The sequence below is a fragment of the Molossus molossus genome, unplaced genomic scaffold (assembly GCF_014108415.1).
Source record: "Molossus molossus isolate mMolMol1 unplaced genomic scaffold, mMolMol1.p scaffold_m16_p_8, whole genome shotgun sequence".
NCBI lineage: Eukaryota > Metazoa > Chordata > Mammalia > Chiroptera > Molossidae > Molossus > Molossus molossus.
In genome coordinates, this window is record NW_023425402.1 from 86049777 (window position 1) to 86062719 (window position 12943).

General features: G+C 37.9%; 1 protein-coding gene across 3 annotated transcripts in view; it reads left to right on the top strand.

The window, feature by feature from the left end:
• Positions 1-3087: 3087 nt before the first annotated feature.
• Positions 3088-12943, top strand: part of EYA4 (EYA transcriptional coactivator and phosphatase 4) — a 113897-nt gene continuing 104041 nt past the window's right edge. For 2 of the 3 annotated variants that reach the window (XM_036248476.1, XM_036248477.1), the window contains exon 1: positions 3088-3131. The gene's annotated coding sequence lies outside the window, so the exon portion shown is untranslated. The remainder of the gene's footprint in view (positions 3132-12943) is intronic. The other variant, XM_036248475.1, reaches the window with a different exon arrangement.

Sequence of the window (12943 nt, forward strand, 5' to 3'; positions counted from 1 at the left end):
ATGGCTCCTGTCTTAATTGAGGTCTTTACCATCTCTCACCAACAGATTGAATTATTCATTTAGTACACTAATATTTGGGGATTTTTATTAGTCCATTTGAGTTGCTGTAGCAAAATACCATAAACTTGGTAGTTTATAAACAACAGAAATTTATTTCTCATGAATCTGGAGTTTGGAAAGTTCAAGATCAAGACACAAGCATGGTTGTGTCTGGTGAGAACCCCCTCTCTGGTCATAGCCATCTGCTTCTCTTGGTGTCCTGAATGGTAGAAGGTCTAGGGAGTCCCTTAGGGTCTCTTTTGTAAGAACATTAATCCCATTCATAAAGGCTACCCATTCATAATCAAAGCACCTCCCAAAGGTCCAGCTTCCTTATCTTTGAAGGATAGAATTTCAACATACGAATTCTGGGACAGCACAAACATTTAGACCATAGCAGGGAGCACTACTTAAGTTTAGGGATGTAGCAAGGTACAAGATCAATACCATCTCTGCTTTCATGGAACTTATACTTTCTCTCCTGTTGCCTTAAGCTGTTTTCTGTCTTTCAGCTCTCGCCTTGTCCTCCTTCCACACTATCTACTATACCATCTCTACTCAGTCTGTTTTTTAAAACCCTCAAGTAGTTTTCATTGGACCAAGAGTATTTTCCAGATTCTTTACCATTTATAAGGTCTTCATAATATGGTTCCTCTGGCAAACCCCGTAATGTTGAAATACCTGCCTTTCTATGAGGGCTGTATCTTTATGACTTGCTTTAGAAGTCACTCCCTTCAATGCCATCCCATCGTCCTTTGCTGCGGTAGATTGTCCTCTGAACACCCACAACACTGCATGGACCTCGCCTACAGTAGTCATGGTATCTTAAATACTATTCTTTCCTCATTTGTCCATGAATGAATGAATTAAACTCCTAAAAAAGAATCATTCTGAATAATGCATAGTTCTTACAATGTCTAAGAGAATATTTGTATTTCAATCTTTTATCATTTATTTCTTAGCTATGGATCTAGGACTCTGGGTACTAAATAGTAAGTAACAATAGATGTGTCCTCTGCTATTACAGTTACGACTTTGAGAGAAAATGAAAATAATCAGAACTTTCTGGTAATTATTTAGGGAGTGATGCTTTATGTAGCCATGGGTATTAATGGAAAAAATGTTCTTTGTTTTTCGAACCGTAGGAAGCTTGTGTATGTTCCGACTTTTGCTTGGAGTACATGTCTAGTTTGCATATGTAGTGTGGAGCTCCTTCAGTTAGTCTCCAAGTCAAGTCATCATAGTCTTGAGGAGAGTGGCATTCACTCTGGGATGATTTATGTGTATTCATTAGGCAGTTCATGTAGTTTCTGATGATGAATCATAGGAAAGAACCAGTGAGAAAGAAGGGTTTGATTCTGGTATCCTTCCCTTTCAGTTTTTATTTTTCTTGGACAAATTTTAATGAACATAAGACTTTTGTGGGTTTTGTAGTGAATTCTATGTTGACATTTTAAGAAAAGTATTTTTTTAACTAATTACTCTTGGAAACATTTCTTCACCCTTCCATCTCGTGCTAAATTCCATGTTCAGAGTATAGAAAATGTTACAAATAGGATCATCCCTTTGCTAATCAGTTTTATTTTCATATTATGTAAATGTATACACAGGATATAAAAGACAGTACAGTTAATCAGGCAAATGATTGCTTTTCCAGATTATAAAAATGTTTGGACTTAAAATTGATAGCAAAGGACAGATTTTTAAAAAGTGTAGGGGTTTTCTGTGCATTTGTTTTTAAGCAGTCTTCTGAGCCAGAAGTAAAAAGAATTATTAGTGTGCTAGAAAGATAATGATGTATCTTTAAAATTAAAAATGTACTCTTACCAGGCTGGTGTGGCTCACTGGTTGAGCATCAACCCATGCACCAGGAGGTCGCTGATTCAATTCCCAGTCAGGGCACATGCCCAGGTTGTGGGCCCAATCCCCAGTGTGGAACATGCAGGAGGCGACCAGTCAGTGTTCTCTCCATTGATGTTTCTATCTCTCCCTCTCCCTCTAAAATCAATAAAGAAAAAAAAAATTTTTTAATTTACTCTGAAGTGATGCCACTTGTCCTACAGTTCATACTTATGGTGTATCTCTCAGTAGACTTATCTATCACTTCCAAGCTATGCACCAGCATTTAAAATGCCTTGGATTCTGTAGGTTACATGGATACACCATGGGAATACAGACACCCAGAGTATACGGCAGTAGACTTGGTAATGTATGTTGTTAATGCTTCATATTAACTAAGGGATATTTGAAATATTTGAGGGATAAATAAGGGATATTTGAGTCTATATTGCACATAAGAAACCATTAAGACCCTAATAATCAAACATAAGTATCTGGGCTGGCAGTTAAATTGTGAAAAGCAATGGATTTGTGCTTTACCTTACTTTAGAGAATGTATTGCACACTATTGTCCAGCAATGGATAGCACGTCTTCGAAGTAAAGGTTATTTTCATTCTTTGCCTTTTGTGGGTTAAAAACCACAACATTGAAATATAGTCTGCAAAATATACTGCAAATATATGTGAGAAGTCTGTGAGCAATGCTGAAACTTAATTAATATGCTGAGAAATATATAAAACATACAGCCCCTGGATGGAGAAAATGAAAATGAACACATGAATGTTTTAGCTAACACTGTGCTTTGCCCCCAGAACCTGGTGTTTATTATTGTGTGCTTTAGTAGGAGACAGAAGCAGTATCGATTGAAAAAACATTTCTTAGTGAACTGAGAACAGTATGGCTTTCTAGTTCCTAAGTGGGAAACCTGGTTCTTTGGTTTCTTTGTTCCTCGTTGAGCTAGTCCCGAGCTATTTTAGCTGAACATTTTATATACTAATGGAGTCTAGGGAAGTGCCTTTGGCAGCTGTTCATGGGAAAATAATGAAATACACTATTTAGTACTGCATGCTGCCGCTGTAAAATGTGGAGAGTATTTTATAGAGATCTTGGTGAGCAGAGCTGTATCCACTTTAACAAGTGTGTGAACCTGAATGAGGAAGTTGTATTTTCATATGAGAATAACTAGTACTCTTTTCTTACAGGTAAAGAAAACGTGCACAGAATCAGATGTTTCAGAACCTCAGAATTCCAGGTACAGTAAACTAGAGGCCAAGGATTACTAAGAAAAATTGCAATTTTAGAGAATTTAGTAAGATGTTCTGTTCCAGATAGAACTGTGATGTGAAATATCGAGTTTCTTTAAGAACTTATCTGTATGGAAATTGTGTATTATATTGTCTAGGGTGCCATTTAATCATAATAATAATTTAAAAGGACAATGATCAAAGTCAACTTTAAATAATAGCAAAAACATCTCTAGAAATACTTGAGCATATCTTTCCTTAGCATTCCTTATTTTACATTTACCTTCATTTTTCTTGTTAATCTTCTCGTATTCACATCTGAAATTTTACCACAAACTAATTTATAAATCTATGTTTAAAAAAAAACTAAAATATTTCTTTTTTTTTTCTTATCCTCACCCGAGGACACTTCTCCATTTTTCATTCAGATAGAGTGGGAGGGAGAGAGAGGAAGAGAAAGAGAGAGAGAGAGAGAGAGAGAGAGAGAGAGAGAGAAACATCGACATGAAAGGGACACTTCAAGTGGCTGCCACCCACACAACCAACCAGGGCCGGGGACAAACTGCAACCGAGGTACGTGCCCTTAGCGGGAACCGAACCCGGGTCTCTCTGGACTGCAGGCCGACGCTCTAACTGCTGAGCCAAACCGGCCAGGGCTTCTTTTTCTTTTCAATCAAACATTACTGGATTTCATGAATGCTGTCAAATCGGAAAGATCAAAATTAATTTGACATTCTCTTTTTGGTTATTTAGAGCCTGTATAAATAATGAATTAAAGTGGTCAGGCCACTACATGCACAACAGATGTTTTCAAGCCTCCACATTTTCATTTCAAGATCCAGGGCCTCGATTTTAAATGGATTAGTGACAATATTGTAAATACCATTGCCATAATAAACACATGTCCTTAATATGATATTAATGATATACCGTAACCTGTTGCATTAGGAAATTTATATTTAATGATGAGATAGGTCTGTTTATTTTATCCTACTTGCTCCAACATATGATGTATGTAGTGATTTTCTTGGTATAATAAAACAGTGTGGCTCTAGGTAGAGTGTTAATAACTGCCATATATTCTTTTTGGACAGCCAGTACGTATTTGTACAGTCCATTTACAGTTTGAGTGACCTTTCCTTTGCTTTATGCAGTATGGTATTTCTATAATTAATTCTTATACATTTCATATTAAAATGATTGCATATGGTCTTTTCTTTTGGGTCATTAAGAATAAATAATCTGCTATAAAATTTTTGACATTTGATCTTTTTTCTTTAGAATTAGGTAACTAAAGAGAAGCATATAGGGTTAGCTTATTGGAGCAGTAAGAAATGGAGGAAGCATTATATGTTTTCCTACAAAAGTAATTCCAAGATGCCTGGAGAAAAGGGAAAGGCCCAACCTCTATTTCTTGGGAGGATTTTCTCCCTAAGCATTTCACCGACCTCTCTGACTTACCTATGACTTGTTATTTACAAGTAGTTAGACAATTTTTGCAAGCCACTGGTCTTGAGAGTTACTATGAAAATCAGAACAGTATCACCAGACTTACTATTAATATTTCATATCAAATTTTTTTACTCTTCAAGCCACTCAAAATTCTTGGACAGATAATGTTATGCTTAAATAAATTAAACGAGCAGAAAGCCACCACACTGATTGTGTTCACAATTTATATCAATAAGTTAGAGAAGAAACAGAGTTTAGAGCTTAGTGTATTTAAATCTAGAATTACATCATTCTCTTGTATCTAGCAAATCCCAGGTTATAGGACTTTAAAAGTATAATTTTAATTTTAAGGCAAAAAATGGCTATTTTAAAAAGACTACTACCTAAAATGTATTTTGTGATTTTTGTAATATATATTATATATTTAATGTGTTGTATTAATATTTAACATATTATATGATATATACTAGTTGAAAAGTACCTTGACTTCCTAGAAACCAGTAGTTGGTTGCCATAGATTAGCTGCTTCTAAAATTTTTCTAATTAGTAATATAAAGGGGTAAAATTAGCCCTGGCTGGTTTGGCTCAGCAGTTAGAGCATCAGCCCATGAACCAAACAGTTGTGGGTTCAATTTCAATCAAGAGCATGGTCATGCGGGAGGCAGCCAATTGATGTGTATCTCTCACATTGATGTTTCTTGCTCTCTCTCTCTTTCTACCTCCTTCCCACTCTATCTGAAAATCAATGGGAAAATATCCTTGAGTGAGGATTAAAAAATAAATAAAGGGGTAAAATTAGACAAATCAATTTCTAAAGACTAATATTATGTGATATCAAAAACAAACAAACAAAATAATCCTTACTTATTAAAATTCAAGATGGAAAGACCTTCAAGATGACCTAGAATCATTTATTGGCTGAGGTTGCCCAGACATTTTGATAGTGGCTGGTTTCCTCTCCTGACTTCTGGTGCAAGGGACAGTCTGCACAACCTAATCGTGTCTGTAATATAAAGATGTGACTATTCTTGGATTCTCTGTTTATTCACAGGTATTAGGTATTGGAGTGCCAAAACTAGCACTTAATTAATGCAATGATGGAATATCAAGAAGAGAATAAAAATATGCTGAAAAACATTCATTCTACACAAAAAGCATGCAATAACTTACTGAATAATCCACGAATCAAGAAATGCCCAAAACAGTATTTATTGTATGCATGTACTAAGGTTCAGTTTTTAAAACCTATGAAAAAAAAATACCACCCCACACCAAAATGCCTTTGTGATGGACTCTACAGGGCATTTAATATATATATATGGCTGCATTCTTTTTTGGTCATTAAAACCCACAAACATCCAGATATTTTCTCTCTCTCCCCAACCCCCTCCCTCCCATGCATATGTGTGTGCAAGTGGGAGAGAGGGAGGGAGAGAGAGAGAGATTCAGGTCGAGATTTAAAAGCCTAGGGCTAAATAATCCTATTCTAAACAAATGTAAAGTAAAGAACTGAGCTCCAAATGAAACACTGTATCAGCACAAAATGCATGCGAGCTAGAGACCCACTGCCTTATAAAATGCTGCCTCACTTGGAACCTAAAGCTAATGTCACTCATTTAGCTTTATAGTATGTTGGTTTTGGATTTGAAAAGATTAGAATGAATACAGATGGAAAGTGTTTTTACAGTAGGGAAGTAATTAAATGGGGTGTGGAGACTTTGTCAGGAAAATTCTTGGAGTGACATATGTGTATCAGCAAATTCTTTGTCTTGCTTGGCCTTAATTCTTCCTCTGGAAAGAAATGCTTGGGCTGCAGATGTGACTGGCAGAGGGGGGAAAGAGAATTCACAAGGCAGTGTGAGTAAGGTGAAAATGTCTTCTTGGAATTAACTGTGCGTATATACTGATAGTCAGACATAGGGACAGTGTTTGCTCAGCTTCATAAAACTGTATTGAATTTGATGTCATATGTAAAGGGATATAATGTGCTTCATAGAAAAAGTGACACCTGATTTTTTTAATTTATTTTTTTACTTTCTTCTGTGTTTCTTGCCATATCCAGAATATAGTATTGTTGGCCTTTGTTCCTAAAACTAATGTTGCCCATAAAATGTGTACATGAGAAAACTAAAATTTACATTTTTCTCTTACTTGACCATACCCTAAAATTGTTGCTAGATAAACCATCTCAAAACATAAACGGGCCTGGCCGGTGTGGCTCAGTAGTTGAGCATCAACCCATGCACCAGGAGGTCGCTGATTCGATTCCCAGTCAGGGCACATGCCCAGGTTGTGGGCCCGATCCCCAGTGTGGGGCATGCAGGAGGCGACCAGTCAGTGTTCTCTCTCATTGATGTTTCTCTCTCTCTCTCATCGATGTTTCTCTCTCTCTTTCCTTCTCCCTTCCTCTCCCTCTCAAATCAATAGAGAAAAAAAAATTAAAAAGACAACAACACATAAACGGAAACGTTGATTTTGTCTATTTCATGGTGAATGTACTTGCGTGGCTGTGTGCCTCATTTGCGTCATCACTGAAAAGCTATTGATCTGTTTAATTTTAGCGCAATAGACAGCTCCTGAGCAAGTGAAGTTAATAGCAGAAGTTTCTTTGAGTCCCACATTTTTTAAACTCTTCTGCTTCCAGTTGTTTTCATTTCTGGTAGCAGATGAGGAGATATTTATTTTATTCTTTAATTGCATTCTTGGCAAATAATCTTAGAATGCTTATATGTTAAAATGGTCCCCACAATATTCGAATGATTTCTTTGGTGATCTTCTTGGGTGAAGTTGGGTTACTCGTTACTGTTTCTTTTTGGGGCCACTAATGAGTGGAGCATTTTCCTCAAGATGAGATCAAGAACATAGAAAAAAATAAAACTCAAATCAGGCAGTTTTGTTTTAAACTCAGCTGTTAATTAAGGAGTGAATGGAAATCATAATTTTGGTGAAACTGGGTTGTGAAGTGACTTCTAGTAAATATATCAGTTCTTTTTACGTTATTGCTTCATCTCATCCTGGCCACAGTACCATTACAATGGACTCTGAGGGGGAGCATTGAAATACAGACGTACCTATGGTGCATACGAATGAAGATGATAGTTTTTCCTTCTAGAGTATAAGATGATTCTGTGGGTAATGGTGAAGGTGGACTCTTCCCCACTTCATAGGTTAAAGAAATTGGGTGTGCTGAGAACTTAATGGTTGCCTGAAGTCATCAAAGCCATGGCCATGTGCTGTGTGTTCTTGCCCTAGTCTATCCTAACTTTACAATTAGCAAGAGAAAGGCAGAAGACTTCTCCAGCTTTTAAAGAAGCGTTGGAGTGAATTTCTCTTCAATATCCAGCAGTTCAGTGAGCCTCAGGAAGTTTATCTATTTACTGTGTATGTGTAAAAACTTTAAAAAGGCAAATGATTCATCTTATGTAAATAGTTACGATTTAACAGTATATTTAAGACATTAAGTTATACATGTTTATTTGCTAGTAATTATTGCTGTGCTTTCAGAATTATGATTTAACAATGTTATATTAAAGACGTTGAGTTATTCATGTTTATTTGCTAGTAAAGTAATTATTGTAGTGCTTTCAGAATTCAGAAATGTTAATCTGCATATAATGTTCTGTTAAAAATTAAATGCTCTATTTTTTTTATACCAGTGAACCCCTTTGTGAAAACACATATAATATTTCACTGTGTCAAATCAGAGGCCCATCTAGCCCAGTATTCTATCCTTAAAAAACCTCAAAACTGATTACTACCAGGTTGCATGTTCTCAGTGTTGAAAATTTTAAGACATAGTACAATAAAGTTAGGTATTCCTAGTAACACAATCTAGCTGTGTGGTCCATGGGATTATATAAGCATTTCTTTACTACTGTATACTATCTTTTGGACTAAAGAACCCAGAAAATGACTAATCACAATACAAAATAACAATTTCTTTCTTGTAGTTGTTTTAAAACTACCTCCTTCAAGTTATAAGATACCCTTTCCCTGAAAATGATAGGTGATAGACAGAGGGAGATTCTAAGTGCAATCTAATTCTCATGTTTCAGGATTTGAAGAGAAAGACCCTGATAACTCAATCTCTGTATAAAATGGTTTAGTTAACCTGAGTCTTGTTATAAATCTATCTTTCTCTTCCCAGTTTTGAGAGCATTTTGTATCATTTGAAAGCCTGGCTTCTTGTAGGTGCCTCTGTAGTTTCTTCATCATTTTAGCTAGCCTTCACTGGAGATTTTCTGAATCCATTTTTCCTTCCTTCCCCAATGCATGTTGACAGATTCCTACAGGTGTGGAAGCAGCTGGGATTCTGAATAAGAGTGAATGATGTGCTCTGTGTTGCTGTTAATCGTGTCCTCATTATCTGGGCTATCTTGGCCCTTTTGGCCACGGTAGCATATTGAGTCGATTTCCTCAGGTGATTATTTGCGGTGTCTCCTAAATTTCTGATATCAGTGACATTTGAAGACTTAAAGGACAATCTCAAAACTTAGATTATTGTTTTCTAAATGCCTTATCATATATGTCCCTGATTAGCCTTTTCCTGTGGTTCATTGGGAACTCCGATTAATTTATCTTTATTGGCCAGCATAGTTTAGTATGATCTCTACACATGTTGATTCCTTAGGGCGTTTCACTTCCAAAGTTAACCATCTTCCAGGATTAAATGAGTAAATGAGAGTAAACTAATACATGTCAGAGACTCTTACACATTGTTGCCCACAGAATAGTTGCTTATGACGTGTTTAAAATTGAGCAAGACCTTCTTAAAGGGAGAAGAATAGGTACAACTAAAGGGACAAAGGGCCTTATTGTTGACACCTCTTCATTCACAGATGTGTTTTTAAACCTTTGCTTCACCGTCTTGAGATCCCTACATTTTATTCTTGATCTTTTTGCTTTTCTTTCATTTTATGTTCTTTCGTACCTGCCCTCTGTTCCCCACTCCTGACGTGGCCCCGCAAGGCCCAGCACGTTCTGGCCACTTCCTGTTACTGCAGCTTCGGTTTCAGTCTCGCTCCCTGTGAGGTCTGCTTTCACAGATGCCATCTCCTTCCACGGAGGCTGGACTGCGCCTTCCTCTTCTGGGCCACCTTTTCCCTCCCAGCTTTGCTCCCCCACTTAATTCCCACTCATCCTTCAGATCTTTGATCTCCCCTGGCTGGCCCCAGGTCCAGCCTCGCTGTCCTATAGGGCTCCATGGCACCGCGACCTTCTCCTTCCCAGGTGCCTCGTTTGGATAAGACGCGACACTACGCTCTCAAGATCAGGGTTATATGTGCTTTCTTCGGCTCCGTGTTGTATCTTGATTATACAGCTCAGGGCCTAGCATGTATGTTGTATCTTGATTATACAGCTCAGGGCCTAGCATGTATGTTGTATCTTGATTATACAGCTCAGGGCCTAGCATGTATGTGAATAAATGGTAAGTGAATAATAACTTTCAAACACTCAAATCCAGCTTGCAATCTTTCTTGGAACACTTCTTGTAACCATAATCTCTGATAAAATTTATTAGGGATTTCTGTTATCTCAAACTCCTCTTATAAAAATTACAATGATTGCATTCCCTACCCCAGTGTCTTTCTTTCTAGTGGTAATTTTCATAGTTGTCCTGACTCAGAACCTGAAAGTAATCTTTGACTTATTCTGCTTTCCTTTCTTAAACCCTGTTGGTTATCAAGATGTATTTAATTTTCCTTTGCTGTGTTTTGAATTTCTTTATCCTGACCCATCCCATTGCCACTGTGAAAGTTCAAGCTCTAGTTACCTCAATTAATATAGTAAATCCCATAAAAAATAAATAAAAACAAACAAACAAAAAAAGAAAAAAAGAAAGAAAATAAGCTCTGACCGGTTTGGCTCGGTTAGAGTGTCAGCCCACGGTCCAGAGAGACCCGGGTTCGGTTCTTGGTAGGGGCACGTACCTCGGTTGCAGTTTGTCCCCAGCCCCGCTTGGGGTTGTACAGGAGGCAGCCACTCAATATGTTCCTTTCATGTCGATGTTTCTCTCTCTGTCTCTTTCTTCCTCTCCTTTCTTCCCACTCTGTCTGAGCAAAAATGGAAAAATGTCCTCAGGTGAGGATAAAAAAACAAAACAGTAAGTCCCCACGTAGCGTTCTTGGACATTGATCTTGCGTTTGTTTCTGCCAAGCCTTTCTTAATGGCACTTTCTTTGTGTGGTTGCCCTTTCATTGAGCAGACAGACAGTATTTAGTAGATATTTAGTGTATTTACAGAAGGATGAACAAATAACCTAAAATTGTCTACAAGAGGTAAAAATGAGGACATATACTGTTCGTACCTGATTACTATCCCTCAGAGGTCAGGGATTATTTGGGCTACCTGTAATCTACGCTCTTGTTGCCCTTATTCTAATCTGTTAAATGTTCATTTAGTCCCATTTCATATTCTTTTTTTTTTAGTTTTAAATTTACAAAGAAGTACATGAATCTAGCATGGGTCCCAGGAAGTACATTCCAGAAAAAATATATACCAGTTACATAGATCTTAGAGTAAAATAAACTGTTTGTGTATTGAGAGCATCTGTTTTAGGGCCGTACTCATCTGGTAGTTCTACAGATGAGCACCCTTCCCCAGAGGAACAGAGGAGAATAGGCCACCAGGTGCAGCCCTGAGCACTGTGGGCCAGAGCGATCAGGAAGCGCTTTGTGGAAGGTTTAGGGCTGAATATCAAGGAATAGATAAGATATGAAAAATGGAGGAGACCCCACAAGGAGGTACTAAAATGGAGTTGAAACTGACATTACAAGGGATCTTTCATGGACGATGACTAGTCTCACTTGATCCATGTGGAGAAAAAGTAGATTAGACTGAAAAACAGGTAAATTAGCACAGGTCGTGGCTGGCTTTGGTTCTTGGTTGTTTTAGTTAGCTACCAATGTGAGCCAGGGTTTTTTATTATTATTATTTATTATTTATGACTGTTGTTTTGATTTTATTTTATTTTTTTTTTATTTTTTTTTATCCTCACCCGAGGACATTTTTCCATTTTTTGTACAGATAGAGTGAGAGGGAGAGAGAGAAAGAGAGAGAGAGGGGGAAACATCGATGTGAAAGGGACACATCAAGTGGCTGCCACCCGCACGACCAACCAGGGCCGGGGACAAACTGCAACCAAGGTACATGCCCTTAGCGGGAACCGAACCCGGGTCTCTCCAGACCGCAGGCGGACGCTCTAACTGCTGAGCCAAACCAGCCAGGGCTGTTGTTTTGATTTTAAACAAGAGTAGAATGTCTTAGAGAACTTGAGAAGAGAGGGTTTGCTGGGTCTCATAAGGGCTGGGGTCTACCTACATCCTGGCTGCCACACAACTTCAGTGCCTTTAACTCTTTATGAAGCCTGGCTCATCGATCTTACTTTTTCTCTGGGTCCCACAATAGGAAGAAAATGCCTTTGTAACACTGCTCCTGTTTTTACAACTTTTACCTCGTTAGGCACCCAGACAATAGAATCTCTCTCTTCTTGTTTATCTTGTTCTAAATTTCCAAGGAAGGTAATGGTATCAGAAAGACAGATTCACAAAACAGAAACGTGACTTTCAGGAGCCACCCCGCTGGGAGTCATGAAACGGGTGAGAAGAACTTCCAAGAAAGGATGCTGAGCAGATAATCCAACAAATGCCATCTACTTCTACCTTTGCCCAGAAAATAGAACAGGTCTGTTTTATTCAAAACCCTTTGCCCACGTCTTTTATTTTCTATAACCCAGCATGTATCACTCTCCCCTTCCCCAGTTAGATATAGCTCAGTGGTTATCCATTTCACTAGTATGGGGACTTGGAGCTTGATTTTATAGGCCAGACATCTACAAAGTATGACCTTCAAAGCAGAGATTGCTTGAGGGATCTTTAGGTAGAGTGGCAGCCAAACTTGAATGAAGAGAAGCTCCGTTGACCTCTTTCTGTAATCCTTTCTACTAATTTTTGACCTTCCTGTGGCCGTCCCCAGGCTGACCCATTGCTATGCAGTGGACCTCATCTTCTCTTGCTTCCAGTTCCCAGTCCAAATGTAAATTGCTCTTTCCTTTTCCTCTGATTAGTCCAGTTGTTAAATGATTGTCTTCAATTTACATTATTTACCTGTCTGAAGATAATTTTGCTAAACTAAGCACCCAGGTTTGAGCTTTCTTTTTTAAAAAACCAAACTCTGAAACACATTCAAAGAAATACAATTAATAACTTGGAGTCCAAACTCTAAATTTGGGCAACCTGTCTTTACAGCATTGGGAGGTCCCCAGTGGATTTCCGATCAGGTAATGACATGATCAAAATTGTACTTGTGACGACAGATCAGCCATGGCACAGGTGCCTACAGGCAGAGACTCCAGCGATGAGATGTGTTT